Source organism: Saimiri boliviensis, chromosome 1, assembly GCF_048565385.1.
Source record: "Saimiri boliviensis isolate mSaiBol1 chromosome 1, mSaiBol1.pri, whole genome shotgun sequence".
Taxonomy (NCBI): Eukaryota; Metazoa; Chordata; class Mammalia; order Primates; family Cebidae; genus Saimiri; species Saimiri boliviensis.
The window spans coordinates 262033034-262047773 of NC_133449.1; positions in this window are offsets into that span (position 1 = coordinate 262033034).

Below are 14740 nucleotides of genomic sequence, written 5' to 3' on the forward strand. Positions count from 1 at the left end.
GGGGAGGTTTTTTTTTTTTTTTTTTTTTTTAAACCTTCTCATCACACGTAAAGTGTTTATTCCCTTCAGAAGGAAAAGATGCTGAACAATCCAGTGTCTTGTTGGTGTCTCTTTGCAAAGGAGCAGCCAGAGGCAGCTCATCTTCTACCTGTGAGTTCTCATGAGTTCAGTCTGTTCTAACCTAGGTTCAAATGCTTAATATGTACAAATGCCTAGGCATGTGAAGCACTTAGAGTGAAGGCAGAGCCTTCAGTGCCCTTCTAAGAGCCCCACTTCAGCTTCTGCTTTCACTTGGACACATGAGCATACTGAAGAACCATCAGCTCTGCATCTGAAGATTGGGCCAGGAGGTCAGGAACAGAAGACAATTTCCCATTATGAAAACACCGACCCCAGGACAACACTCAAAAGTAGTCTGCTTAGTGACAGTAACTAAAATGTTTAATGCATATCCAGGTGGCTTCATGGCACAGTGGTTTAGATTCCTGACTCTGGAACCAAATGCTTTGGGTTCCAATCTAAGTCCAAGCTTTCTACCTGTTTCCTTGGCAAGTTACCTCACCGTTTGTGACACAATTTCTTCATTGGCAAAATGGGAATATCAGTAATGTGTATCTCATAGGATTTTTGTGACGCTCAGATGGAATGATGAGTAGCAAATGCATTGAAGTTAGTAATAAATGTTAGCTATCTTTATGATGAAATTAAGATGAAGGTTATGGAGAACCTTGTAATAGTATAAGAACAGATATCTTCTCTGTCATTTGAAAGCTTTCTCAGCTTAGGTGGAACCATATACACTCATTATGTCCTATGTCTGATTTCTTTATGAATAAAGGAGAAATTAGTTACAGAAATTAAATGCGGTGTTTATATATACAGTAGATCTAGATAGTCCCAATAGCCAGAGTTGAACTTTTTAGTAGTGGAATTCTCTTTATCTTTCCCTTGGAAGGATATTAGCATATATCAAAATTTCAGAGCTGTCTTTTTGTATTCCATTTCCTTTATATATGTGAAAAGAATCTCTTTTTTTCCTATGTAAATGTACCTGAGTTATAAAAAAGTTTCAGATGTAAAGACAATTTCTATATGAAAGTTGACACCCTTTGCCATGTTAGGAACAACAGCATGGTAGGATGAATGATTTTAAAGAACTTTCTTAATTAAAGTGTATGACTAATGCTATTGGTGAAAAAATTTACAAGATATCATGATATGTGATATTCACCAATTGCACTAAAATGTTACCCTAGGCCGGGCACAGTGGCTCATACCTGTAATCCCAGCACTTTGGAAGGCCAAGGCAGGCAGATCATCTGAGGCCAGGAGTTCGAGACCAGCCTGGCCAACATGGTGAAACCCTGTCTCTACTAAAAATACAAAAATCAGCCGGATGTGGTGGTGGGTGCCTGTAATCCCAGTTATTTGGGAGGCTGAGGCAAGATTATTGCTTGAACCCAGGAGGTGGAGGTTGCAGTGAGCTGAGATCACACCCCTTCACTCCAGCCTGGGCAAAAGAGCAAAACTCTGTCTCAAAAAAAGTTACTCTAATTGTGAGTCTTTGAAATATGTGCATCAGATTAAACACAGAACTATCCAATTCAGTTAGTTTGAGGTGCTTTTCACAGAAAGAAACAACTATTTCATGCTGAATTTAATTAAAATAAATAGAAAGCCAGTATTTTCAAATAAAAATGAGAAAAAATTTCTTTGGAAAAATCTTAATGACAAAGGATTCTTTAGTCCATTCTTTTTTCAGAAGCAAGATAGAAAATGAGTAATATGTACATGAAATATACAAAACAGAAGTAAAACCAGCAAGGTCAAGGGAGACTGGACTGGAAATTGGGTTATGTCACTGGGATGTGACTGATATCAAGAGAATAAATAAAGGTTGCTTCAACTTTGGTGTTAAGTTTCATGAGACTCCCTGAATTAACTGGCAATATTTTTAGCAGCTAGGGAAAGAGGAAACCTGAAGTTTCAGAGGCTTAATCAAATAAGCGTTGACTGACTTCAAAACAGGTAGTCTGGAGGTAGTTGGCTGCTAGTGCAGATTCATGTGCTCAATGACATCATAGTGGCATCTCTGTAATTCTTTCCCCATTATCTTTGTCCCCTAATATTCAAAACATGGACGCTGTATTTCCAAATATCTTGTCCTTGTTCAAGAGGAAACTGATGGCACCAGCTTTCTTTTGATCCTTTTTCCAAAAAAAGAAAACTTTCTTGGAAGCTTCCGCAGTTGATTTGCTTTCATATTCTACTAAAACAACTGAATTGCATGGCCACCTCTAGCAGAAAGAGAGGTTGAGAAGCAAAGCATTTCCTGAGTAAGGCCAATTATCATCCATTGAGTAATGCTAGAAGAAGAAAGTGAATAACTGGGTAGGCAAGTGACAGAGTTTGCTCACACATTAGAGTCCTTTTTATTTTTATTTTTTTTATATTAGCTAGTCCCAGTGAGTTTCTCTTTCTTACAGTCATAAAAGTACATGATGCTTTTCAGCTTCTCTGATATTGTCAGTTGTTTGGACTCTGAAACTCTTTCATGGTCCATGAACTGGGCTTGGAAAAACGCTCTTCTGCTCCTGCCTTTCAGAAGAAGATGGAACCAAGGGGGCTGCAGGTAGTACTAAATACCCTCACTTGCCACCACTACATCACAGGGACTTGGCCCAGGGCAGGCAGAACTGGTGCCCAAAGACCAACGAGAAGGTGTCCTGTGCAAAAGGGCTGTTGGTTCCTAGAAAAACAGCATTTCTCTATGCCCGGGTTATGTGAGGCATAACCCAAACTCTGTCTCTGCTGCTTCTCCATAGTAGATAGTTGTCTCGCTACACAGATAGCACTCTTGTGGGCCAAAACCTATGTGATCCACTACAATACTCTGTTTTTCGTTCTGTGATATCCAGAATTATGTAGTTTTCACAACTCAATTCATAACCAAAAGAATGACATTCTGCTATCAGATGTTAAGAAGAATATCTTAGCCGGGCGCGGTGGCTCAAGCCTGTAATCCCAGCACTTTGGGAGGCTGAGGCGGGTGGATCACGAGGTCGAGAGATCGAGACCATCCTGGTCAACATGGTGAAACCCCGTCTCTACTAAAAATACAAAAAATTAGCTGGGCATGGTGGCACGTGCCTGTAATCCCAGCTACTCAGGAGGCTGAGGCAGGAGAATTGCCTGAATCCAGGAGGCGGAGGCTGCGGTGAGCCGAGATTGCGCCATTGCACTCCAGCCTGGGTAACAAGAGCGAAACTCCGTCTCAAAAAAAAAAAAAAAAAAAAAAAAAAAGAAGAATATCTTAAGCATTTGCTTAAATGGATTCATGTATGTGTGAAGTACTGACAGCTCTAACCTCCTTATCAATATGCCTATATTTAAAAGCTTTACTTTAGCTTACACATTCTAAGAAGTGGAGTGGTAGAAGAGATAAGAGGGCAGCAGGTCTGAGGGTGTCAGGACCGAAGACTCTTGGCTTGTAACGCAGCTGAAGACTAAATGTGAAGGAAGACTTTCTGCCTCTGTTGTTCCTCCAGACTGCACTACCTAATCCTCAGACTCTTTCACCCTCAGCCTTCCCTTCCCTCTACATCACGCTTCACCTGGAATAGAATTTAGTCCTAGATTAAATGAGGTATAAGATATCAGGTAGTCCAAATCCTTCATTTTACAGATGAGTAAAATTAAGCCCAGACTGCTTATTTGACACTCCCAGGACACATAATTTCATGGCAGAAGAAAGAATAAGGATCTTTTGAACCTAGTTGCTTTAAACTTGACCTGAATTTCCTAAAATCTCTGACTCACTGTCCATGTGACCACAAATTCAGTTAGGTTCTCAGGTAAAAATAGCAGTGTGGTTTGACCACTTCTCCATTTCCCTGGAGATAAGCTCACTATCGCTATCCTACTTCTGACAGGAGTGTTGTGGTTTTATATTCGCTATTTTATCAGACTGCAGTTTTTAATGTAATTATGACTTGGGGCTACTTTAAAGAGAGTTATAATGTTATAATAAACGCATACATAAATGAGATCAGGGTGAGTCCAGACAATGAGGAGAGAAGAGTGAGAAATAGGAAATCCCCTGGAATTTGGCAGAGGTGCCAGGGAAGAAGTGAGAGGCTTTTGGGTTGTCATGGGTTGGCAATGCCGTGTCAAAGCCCTGAATTAGGAGTCGCGAGACCTGATACGCTGTGGGTGGTTTCATTTTTCTGAACCTCAGTGAATCTTTCCGTATGGTTGGACTAGGCTATTTTAACTGTTACTTGTGGCTTTTCTGACTGAAGGGCTTTGTCTGAGAAAGAAGGCATCTTCGAAGTGAGCTTGCCACGTGAAGCTGTGGTAAAGATGATGTCATATAATTTTAGTTCCAGTTACATTGATCATTCACCCCAATCAGCTGACAGGCTACATGATGATTTTTGAACCTGCCATATGGTTCTCACCAGAACGTAGCAATCACAGACACTGTGGACTGGGAGCAGTCCTTCTAGATGTGAATAAGAAGATGCTGAAGAGCCCTCACAGACAGAACAGAAAAATCCTTTGTTGAATTCAACCTACACTAGCTATAGGGGTTAAAAAAAATACAATTTAAAAATTCGTATATCCTAAATTTGGACTCAGTTAAGGGCAGATGGCTCATAATGAGCACACATTTCCAAGGTTTCCCATCAGATGGTCATCAGAAGGACACCATGGGTCCCTCAATAGGTATTTAGTGACTGTGCAGAAAGGACAGTCATTTTAGAGAACGCAAAGAAAAGAGGGCTCCAAGGTAGCTAAAGCCATGGGAATAAGGCCAGCTCCGAGAAATCACTTTTCAGAAATCTCTCTCCAATGGGAAATGGGGGTGGGGTCAAAACAAGGTACAGTGATAGTAATGGTTGGTAGATAAAATTTTGTAACCTGAAGTTTTAAAGATAGTATGCATTTAAAATATTTCATCTCATTGTCAGCACAGGTTTCCAGAATTTTTGGCCAGAAAACACAATTGCTAAAACCATAAGATTATTTGTCTATGAAATTGATCATGTACTTAATAAATAGGCCTACAAGATATCAGAATGGGCCTATAATCATTTGGGTCTTTGTTTTCCTTTGCTTGGCATTCTGGTGAGCTATATTTAGGAAGGCCAAACACATTTTTCCTCAAGCTTGGTTTCTCTTTGGCCAGACCCCATGTTCCTTTGTTCCTTCTGTTTCACTGGGGAGTGCTCAATGAAAAGTATTTCAATTTTAATTTTTATTAACCTCACAAATTATTTGCTGCTAAGATTAGAAAAGAAGACACATGAGCTGTGACATAGAAGAAATAGTGTTACTGGTGCTGTGGCTGAGAGTCAGATTTCAGTTCCTTATACTGGCTGTGTGACTTTGTACAAGTTTCTGAGTCTCTTCCAGGTTTCAAATCCTCATAGAAAATGAGAGTTGGAACAAGTGAACTTTTAAGTCTTTGCAACCTCCAACATTTTACGTGTCTATGCATTCCAAAGTCCAATGTTAGTGATATTTAAACTAACTCCTGGCACAGATTAGTCATACTGATTCAACTTCCATTGGTGTTATCAATACTCATAGCTGACACTGATCGATTACTTCCTTGGTACCAGCTCTTTCTGAAATCCATCCACATATCTTACTTATTTCTAGAATACCATTGTGTGACAGGTATTATTATCTCTACTTTATAGATGACAAAATCCAGGCTAAGTGGGGCTAAGAAACAGCTAGGTAAGTTGTGAAGTTGATTTTGAAATTCAGGCGGTCTGACTCCAAAGGTTATGCTTAATCTAGATACTCTGAACAGTACAAGGCTGACGTCTTTATGAATCAATGAGGAATTTCTCTCAGAAACATAATTTTAAGATGCAAAATATAACCCTGCACTGAACTTATTTTAACCAGATATTTTTGTTCACTTACATTATTTGTTTCTAGTTGAGAAAGCATATTATTTATTTGGTCATTTGAGGGTTCTGCATGAAAAAAATCATTTGTATCAGCTTTGATAGCTTGTAAAGCCAGAGCATCTCAGTTTGGGTGTCCACTCCCTGAGGAAACTTCAATCTCTCACAACCCAATTTGAGAAGTACTAGTTCACAAGAGGGTTCTAGTGCTTCTTCAGGGAGATTCACACAGCTTTGGTGAATGTTGGAAGATAAAAATGATGTAAGTAGCCATCACCATCAATACACACACATGTTTAATTCTATAGGGCAGGGTAGATGAAACCTGAGTTGGTATGAAGGTTATGACATTAGTTCTCTGGGCTGGGATGGTGGTTACTACTTGACTTTTGAGGAGCTGGCTAAACTCAAGAAAGTTGTCTTTTGTTTGTTTATTTGCTTAATTTTTTTAATAAGGTGAACTTTAAGAATGGATGTCATTATTTTTTTCCCCACACCTTAAAAGCTCCCGCCATAATCTGCCTTTTATTCCTATTTTGGTAAGCATTGCAGTTTGTGGTATATATATTTTTTGATTTGTAGGATTTCTTCACTATATCTGAGGTGCTGCTCTATCAAGCAAAGCTTCTATATATCCATGTATTGCCAAGTAAAATTGGAGGTCAGATATTCTTTCATAACATTGTAAAGACTTTACAAAAATTAAGCACAGATTACCAATCATAGCCTCCTGGCTTATATGTTATTACTGTCCAGTATTTCATCACTAGTCTGTTTTTTTAAACCATGCTTTCCCATTACTATTATTATTTTATACAGTCAATGTTCAAATTTTGGCATGTATTTTGTTCACTTAGATTCTTAGCTCACCATTCTTTCTTGTATTTCACATTTTTCTTTTGGATCATTTTCACTTCTTCCTGGAATATACTCTTTAATCAGTGATTGGTAGGAGAAAATACTCAGTTTTTCTTGAAAATATCTTTACTCCACTGTCATTCTTGAAAGATGGCTTGGCTGGCTATGTAATACCAGGCTAAGTTATCTTCTCTCAGAAGATTGAAAATATCCCTTCACAGTCTTCTGCTTTTCATTATTGCAGTTGAGAAGTCAACTCTCACTTTAGTTCTTGTTTATTTACAGGCAATTTGTCTTTGCTTTCTGGCTACTTTAAACATCCTTCGTTTCTCTTTCTTTTTCTGCAGTATCTAGATGTCGATTTTCTTTATTCTGCTTGGCATTGTAATAGTTTTCTATTTCTGTGTATAAAACTATCACAAGCTTGCATCTTGAAACAGCATTTCTTTATTGGTTCATAGTTCTATAAGTTTGGCAGGGTGACATGACTGGATTCTCTGCTCAGGATACTACAGAGCTGAAGTCAGTATGTCAAACAGGTTGAGCTCTCATTTAGAGGCTCTGGGGAAAATTTGCTTCCAAACTCAATCAGTTTGTTGCCAGAATTATGTTCCTTGTGGTTGTAGGAATGAGGTCTTCATTTATTTGCGGACTGTCAGCCAGAGAAGTTTGCAACTCCTAGAGGCCACCCACATTCCTTGCCCTATGGCTCTCTCAGTTTTCCAACCAGTAACAATCTGTCAAATCCTTCTCTTGCTTTAAATCTTTGACTTCCTCTATCTCTGACATTTGTACCCAGATTTCAAGGCCTCATGTGATTAGATCAGATTATCTGCCTGGACCCACCTTACTTTCTTAAAGCTGATTGTGCTACATAATCTAACCTAATCCTGGGAGTAAAATTGTTCATATTAACAATCCTAGAGATTAGGCAAAATGTGTACACCAGGGGGCAGGGAACTGTGGAGGATGTCTTGGAATTCTGCTTACCACAGGCATTTATTGAGATTCTTTAATCCAGAGACATCTTTTCATGATCACCTATTGATAACTACTGCTTTATTTTAAATAATTATTGGTATTATAATGTGTGGATATGAGATATAGACAGATTGATATCTCTCAATATGTTTCTTTATATAACATATAATTTATCTATATTTGAAAACACTAATTCACTATTGATAGAAAATTAGAATGTTTTGTTTCTTTTTCTGGCTATTATATAACAATGAGGCAATAAACATCCTTGTTCAGCTGGTTGAGTATTATCTCAGTTTTTTATAAAAAATTTCTAGAGTTGTTTCAAGCATATGCAATTATTTTAAAACATACTGCTTGTCTCCAAAAATGTGATTTATTTACTTATTTATTTTGGAGATGGAGTTTCATTCTGTCACCCAAACTGGAGTGCAGTGGCACGATCTTGGCTCACTCCAACCTCCGCCTCCCTGGTTCAAGTGATTCTCCTGCTTCAGTAGATGGGATTACAGGTGCCCACCACCATGCCCAGCTAATTTTCGTATTTTTAGTAGAGACAGCGTTTCACCATGTTGGCCAGGTTGTTTTCAAACCCCAGACCTCAGACGATCCACTTGCCTTGGCCCCCCAAAGTGTTGGGATTATAGGCGTGATCACCACACCTGGCCTCACAAACATAATTTCGCCACCATTTAATATTGCCACCAACTGCATAGATCCATTTTCCCATGTGCTTTTTGATTTCTATAAAACTGGTGAGAAATATGACACTGATATTTAAATTTATACTTTCATTCAATTAATCATGTGACACTTTCATGTTGTATTGGTCATTTGCATTTCTTCCTTTGAAAATTTCCTCTGTGTAAATTTATTTTTGGTTTCCTTTTCTCTTATTTGAAAGTGCTCTGTATGTATAAAAAATGCTAACATTTTTGGCCATTGTCATATATGTGAATATGTTTTCTTCATTTTGCTATGAATAAACTTCGTGCATAGAGGGTTTTCCCCACTTCAGAAGTTTTTACATTTTTATGTAGTAAGAGTCTTTTCTCTTTTAGCTATTGAAATATGTGTCATGCACAAGAACAGAAAATCAAACACCGCATGTTCTCACTTATAGGCAGATGACAACACATGGACACAGGGAGGGGAGCATGACACACTGGGGTCTGTTGGGGGGAACAGGGAAGGGACAGAGGCGGGTAGGGAGGTTCGGGAGGAATAACATGGGGAGAAATGCCAGATATAGGTAGCAGGAAACCACATTGCCATGTATATACCTATGCAGCAATCCTGTATGATCTGCACATGTACCCCAGAACCTAAAGTACAATTATATATATATATATATATAATAAAATAAAAAAATTATCTGTAAAAAAAAAAGAAATTTGTTTCATGGCTAGGAAGGCCTTTCCTATTCCTATATGTATATATGCATGTACATATGCACATATATGTATACATGTATATGTTACATTTTATTGTACTTTCTTTTTTTAGACATTAACATTTTAAACCCATTAGAAGTCCATTTTAAGTGATGTCTGATTGTTATATAGTATTGTCTTGATTCAAATAGAGATAGTGTCAATAGAAGGTCATTCAGTGATTATTGACTCACAGGCAAACAGGTGCCAGAGATCATAAAAGAAGGACAAGAGAGACTCGTGTGCTGAGGAGTTTCTAGTGGAAGAGAAGGGTTACACTTGGATAAACACATGAGGTTGACTGAGCCTTTAAGCTAGTCCTGTAAGTTAATTTATCAGGTTATCCACTTTTCTTTCTTTCTTTCTTTCTTTTTAAAATATTTTATTGCACTTTAGGTTTTGGAATACATGTGAAGAACATGCAGGATTTTTGCATAGGTACATACATGGCAATGTGGTTTGCTGCCTCCATCCCCATCACCTGTACCTGGCATTTCTCCCCATGTTATCCCTCCCCAACTCCCTACCCCCTGCTGTCCCTCCCCTAGTCCCCACAAACAGACCCCAGGGTGTGATGTTCCCCTCCCTATGTCCATGGGCTCTCATTGCTCAACACCCGCCTATAAGTGAGAACATGCGGTCTTTGATTTTCCGTTCTTGTGTCAGTTTGCTGAGAATGATGGTTTCCAGGTTCACCCATATACCTACTAAAGGACACAAACTCATCGTTTTTTATGGTTGCATAATATTCCATGGTGTATATGTGCCACATTTTCCCTGTCTGTTCTATCATCGATGGGCATTTGGTTTGATTCCAGTTCTTTGCTATTGTAAATAGTGCTGCAATGAACATATGTGTGCATGTGTCTTTATAATAGAACGATTTATAATCCTTTGGATATATTCCCAGTAATGGGATTACTGAGTCAGATGGAATTCCTATTTCTAGGTCCTTGAGGAATCGCCACACTGTCTTCCACAATGGTTGAACTAATTTACACTCCCACCAACAGTGTAAAAGTGTTCCAATTTCTCCACATCCTCTCCAGCATCTGTTGTCTCCAGATTTTTTAATGATTGTCATTCTAACTGGCATGAGGTGGTATCTCAATGTGGTTTTGATTTGCATTTCTCTAATGTCGAGTGATGATGAGCATTTTTTCATATGTTTTCTGGCCTCATATACATCTTCTTTTGAAAAGAGTCTGCTCATATCCTTCACCCACTTTTGACTGGGTTTGTTTGTTTGTTTGTTTTTCTTGTAAATCTGTTTTAATTCTTTGTAGATTCTGGATATCAGCCCTTTGTCAGATGGGTAGGTTGCAAAAAATTTTTTCACATTCTGTTGGTTGCCAGTTCACTCTGATGATTGTTTCTTTTGCTGTGCAGAAGCTCTGGAGTTTAATTAGGTTCCATTTATGTATTTTGGCTTTTGTTACCAATGCTTTTGGTGTTTTAGTCATGAAGTCCTTGCCTATGCCTATGTCCTGAATGGTTTTGCCTAGGTTTTCTTCTAGGGTTTTTATGGTGTTAGGTCTTCTGTTTAAGTCTTTAATCCATCTGGAGTTAATTTTAGTGTAAGGTGTCAGGAAGGGGTCCAGTTTCTGCTTTCTGCACATGACTAGCCAGTTTTCCCAACACCATTTATTAAACAGGGAAGCCTTTCCACATTGCTTGTTTTTGTCAGGTTTGTCAAAGAGGAGATGTTTGTAGATGTGTGGTGTTGCCTCTGAGGCTCCTATTCTATGTCTCTGTTTTGGTACCAGTACCATGCTGTTTTGATTACTGTAGCCTTGCAGTATAGTTTGAAGTCAGCTAGCATGATGTCTCCAGCTTTATTCTTTTTGCTTAGAATTGACTTGGCTATGTGGGCTCTCTTTTGGTTCCATATGAAGTTTAAGGTTTTTTTTCCAGTTCTGTGAAGAGGGTCATAGGTAGCCTGATGGGGATAGCATTGAATCTATAAATTACTTTGGGTAGTATGGCCATTTTCACAATAACGATTCTTCCTAACCATGAACATGGAATGTTTCTCCATCTGTTTGCATCCTCTCTTATTTCATTGAGCAGTAGTTTATAGTTCTCCTTGAAGAGGTCCTTTACATCCTTTGTTAGTTGTACTCCTAGGTATTTTATTCTCTTTATAGTAATTGTGAATGGTAGTTTGTTCTTGATTTGGCTCTCTTTAAGTCTATTATTGGTGTATAAGAATGCTTATGATTTCTGCACATTGATTTTGTATCCTAAGACTTTGCTGAAGTTGTTTATCAGTTTCAGGAGATTTTGGGCTGAGTTGATGGGGTCTTCTAAATATACAATCATGTTGTCTGCAAATATAGACAATTTGACTTCCTCCTTTCCTAATTGAATATGCTGTATTTCTTTTTCTTACCTGATTGCTCTGGCTAGAACTTCTAATACTATATTGAATAAGAGTGGTGAGAGAGGGCATCCTTGTGTAGTGCTGGATTTCAAAGGGAATGCTTCCAGTTTTTGCCCATTCAGTATGATATTGGCTGTGGGTTTGTCACAAATAGCTTTTATTATTTTGAGATACATTCTGTTGGTACTTAGGTTATTGAGAGTTTTTAGCATAAAGCGCCGTTGAATTTTGTCAAAGGCCTTCTCTGCATCTATTGAAATAATCATGTGGTTTTTGTCTTTGGTTCTGTTTATGTGGTGAATTACATTTATAAACTTGTGTATGTTGAACCAGCCTTGCATCCCCGCAATGAAGGCTACTAGATCATGAAATATAAGCTTTTTGATGTGCTGTTCCTATCAGTTTGCCAGTATTTCATTGAAGATTTTTGCACCTAGGTTCATCATAGATATTGGCCTGAAGTTTTCTTTTCATGTTAAGTCTCTGCTGGATTTTGATATCAGGATGATGTTGGTCTCATAAAATGATTTGGGAAGAATTTCCTCTTTTTGGATTGTTTGGAATAGTTTCAGAAGGAGTGGTACCAGCTCCTTTTCATACTTCTGATAGATTTGGGCTGTGAACCCATCTGGACTTGGGCTTTTTTTGTTTGGTAGGCTATTAATTGCTGCATCAACTTTAGCACTTGTTATTGGTCTATTCAGGGTTTCAACTTCTTCCTGATTTAGGCTTGGGAAGATGCAAGTGTCCAGAAATTTATCCATTTCTTCCAAGTTTACTAGTTTATGAACATAGAGTTGTTTGTAGTAATCTCTGATGGTAGTTTGTATTTCTGTGGACTTGGTGGTGAAATCCCCTTTATCATATTTTATTGCTTCTTTTCGATTATTCTCTCTTTTCTTTTTATTAATCTGGCTAGTGGTCTATTTTGTTGATCTTTTCAAAAAACCAGCTTCTGGATTTATTAATTTTTGGAAGGATTTTTTGTGTCTCTATCTCCTTCAGTTCTGCTCTGATCTTAGTTACTTCTGCTGGTTTTTGAGTTTTTTTTTTTTTTTTTTTTCCATATTGTTCCTCTGGCTCTTTCAATTTTGTTGATAGAGTACCAATTTTAGATCTTTCCTTGCTTCTCATGTGGGCACTTATTGCTGTAAATCTTCCTCTAGATACTGCTTTACATGTGCCCCAGAGATTCTGGTACGTTTTGACTTCATTCACACTGTTTTTTTTTTTTTTTTTTTTTTTTTAATTGCATTTTAGGTTTTGGGTTACATGTGATGAACGTGCAAGATTGTTGCATAGGTACACACATAGCAGTGTGGTTTGCTGTCTTCCGTCCCCTCACCTGCATCTGTCATTTCTCCCCATGCTATCTCTTCCCACCTCCCCACCCCCCCGCCCCTCCCCCATTTCCCCCCAACGGACCCCAGTGTGTAGTGCTCCCCTCCCTGTGTCCATATGTTCTCATTGTTCAACACCCGCCTATGAGTGAGAATATACGGTGTTTGATTTTCTGCTCTTGTGTCAGTTTGCTGAGAATGATGGTTTCCAGGTTCATCCATGTCCCTACAAAGGATGTGAACTCATCGTTTTTGATGGCTGCGTAATATTCCATGGTGTATATGTACCACATTTTCCCTATCCAGTCTATCATCATTGGGCATTTGGGTTGGTTCCAGGTCTTTGCTATTGTAAACAGTGCTGCAATGAACATTCGTGTGCACGTGTCCTTGTAGTAGAATGATTTATAATCCTTTGGATATATACCCAGTAATGGGATTGCTGGGTCAAATGAGATTTCTATTTTTAGGTCCTTGAGGAATCGCCACACTGTCTTCCACAATGGTTGAATTAATTTACATTCCCACCAACAGTGTAAAAGTGTTCCTATTTCTCCACATCCTCTCCAGCATCTGTTGTTTCCCGATTTTTTAATAATCGCCATTCTAACTGGTGTGAGATGGTATCTCAATGTGGTTTTGATTTGCATTTCTCTGATGACCAGTGATGATGAGCATTTTTTCCTATGTTTGTTGGCCTCCTGTATGTCTTCTTTTGTAAAGTATCTGTTCATATCCTTCGCCCATTTTTGAATGGGCTTGTTTGTTTTTTTCTTGTAGATCTGCTTTAGTTCTTTGTAAATTCTGGATATCAGCCCCTTGTCAGATGGGTAGGCTGCAAAAAGTTTTTCCCATTCTGTTGGTTGCCGATTCACTCTACTGACTGTTTCTTTTGCCAGGCAGAAGCTGTGGAGTTTGATTAGGTCCCATTTGTCTATTTTGGCTTTTGTTGCCATTGATTTTGGCGTTTTGATCATGAAGTCCTTGCCTACACCTATGTCCTGAATGGTTTTGCCTAGATTTTCTTCTAAGGTTTTTATGGTATTAGGTCTGATGTTTAAGTCTTTAATCCATCTGGAGTTAATTTTGGTGTAAGGTGTCAGGAAGGGGTCCTGTTTCTGCTTTCTGCACATGGCTAGCCAGTTTTCCCAACACCATTTATTAAACAGGGAGTCCTTTTCCCATTGCTTGTTTTTGTCAGGTTTGTCGAAGATCAGATGGTTGTAGGTATGTTGTATTTCCTCTGAGGCCTCTATTCTGTTCCATTGGTCTATAACTCTGTTTTGGTACCAGTACCATGCTGTTTTGATTACTGTAGCCTTGTAGTATAGTTTGAAGTCCGGTAGTGTGATGCCTCCTGCTTTGTTCTTTTTGCTTAGAATTGACTTGGCTATGTGGGCTCTCTTTTGGTTCCATATGAAGTTTAAGGTGTTTTTTCCAGTTCTGTGAAGAAGGTCATTGGTAGCTTGATGGGAATAGCATTGAATCTGTAAATTACTTCGGGCAGTATGGCCATTTTCACGATGTTGATTCTTCCTAACCATGAACATGGAATGTTTCTCCATCTGTTTGTATCCTCTCTTATTTCGTTGAGCAATGGCTTGTAGTTCTCCTTGAAGAGGTCCTTTACGTTCCTTGTTAGTTGTATTCCTAGGTACTTTACTCTCTTTGTAGCAATTGTGAATGGCAGTTCGTTCTTGATTTGGCTCTCTTGAAGGCTATTACTGGTGTATAGGAATGCTTGTGATTTTTGCAAGTTGATTTTGTATCCTGAGACTTTGCTGAAGTTGTTTATCAGTTTCAGGAGATTTTGGGCTGAGA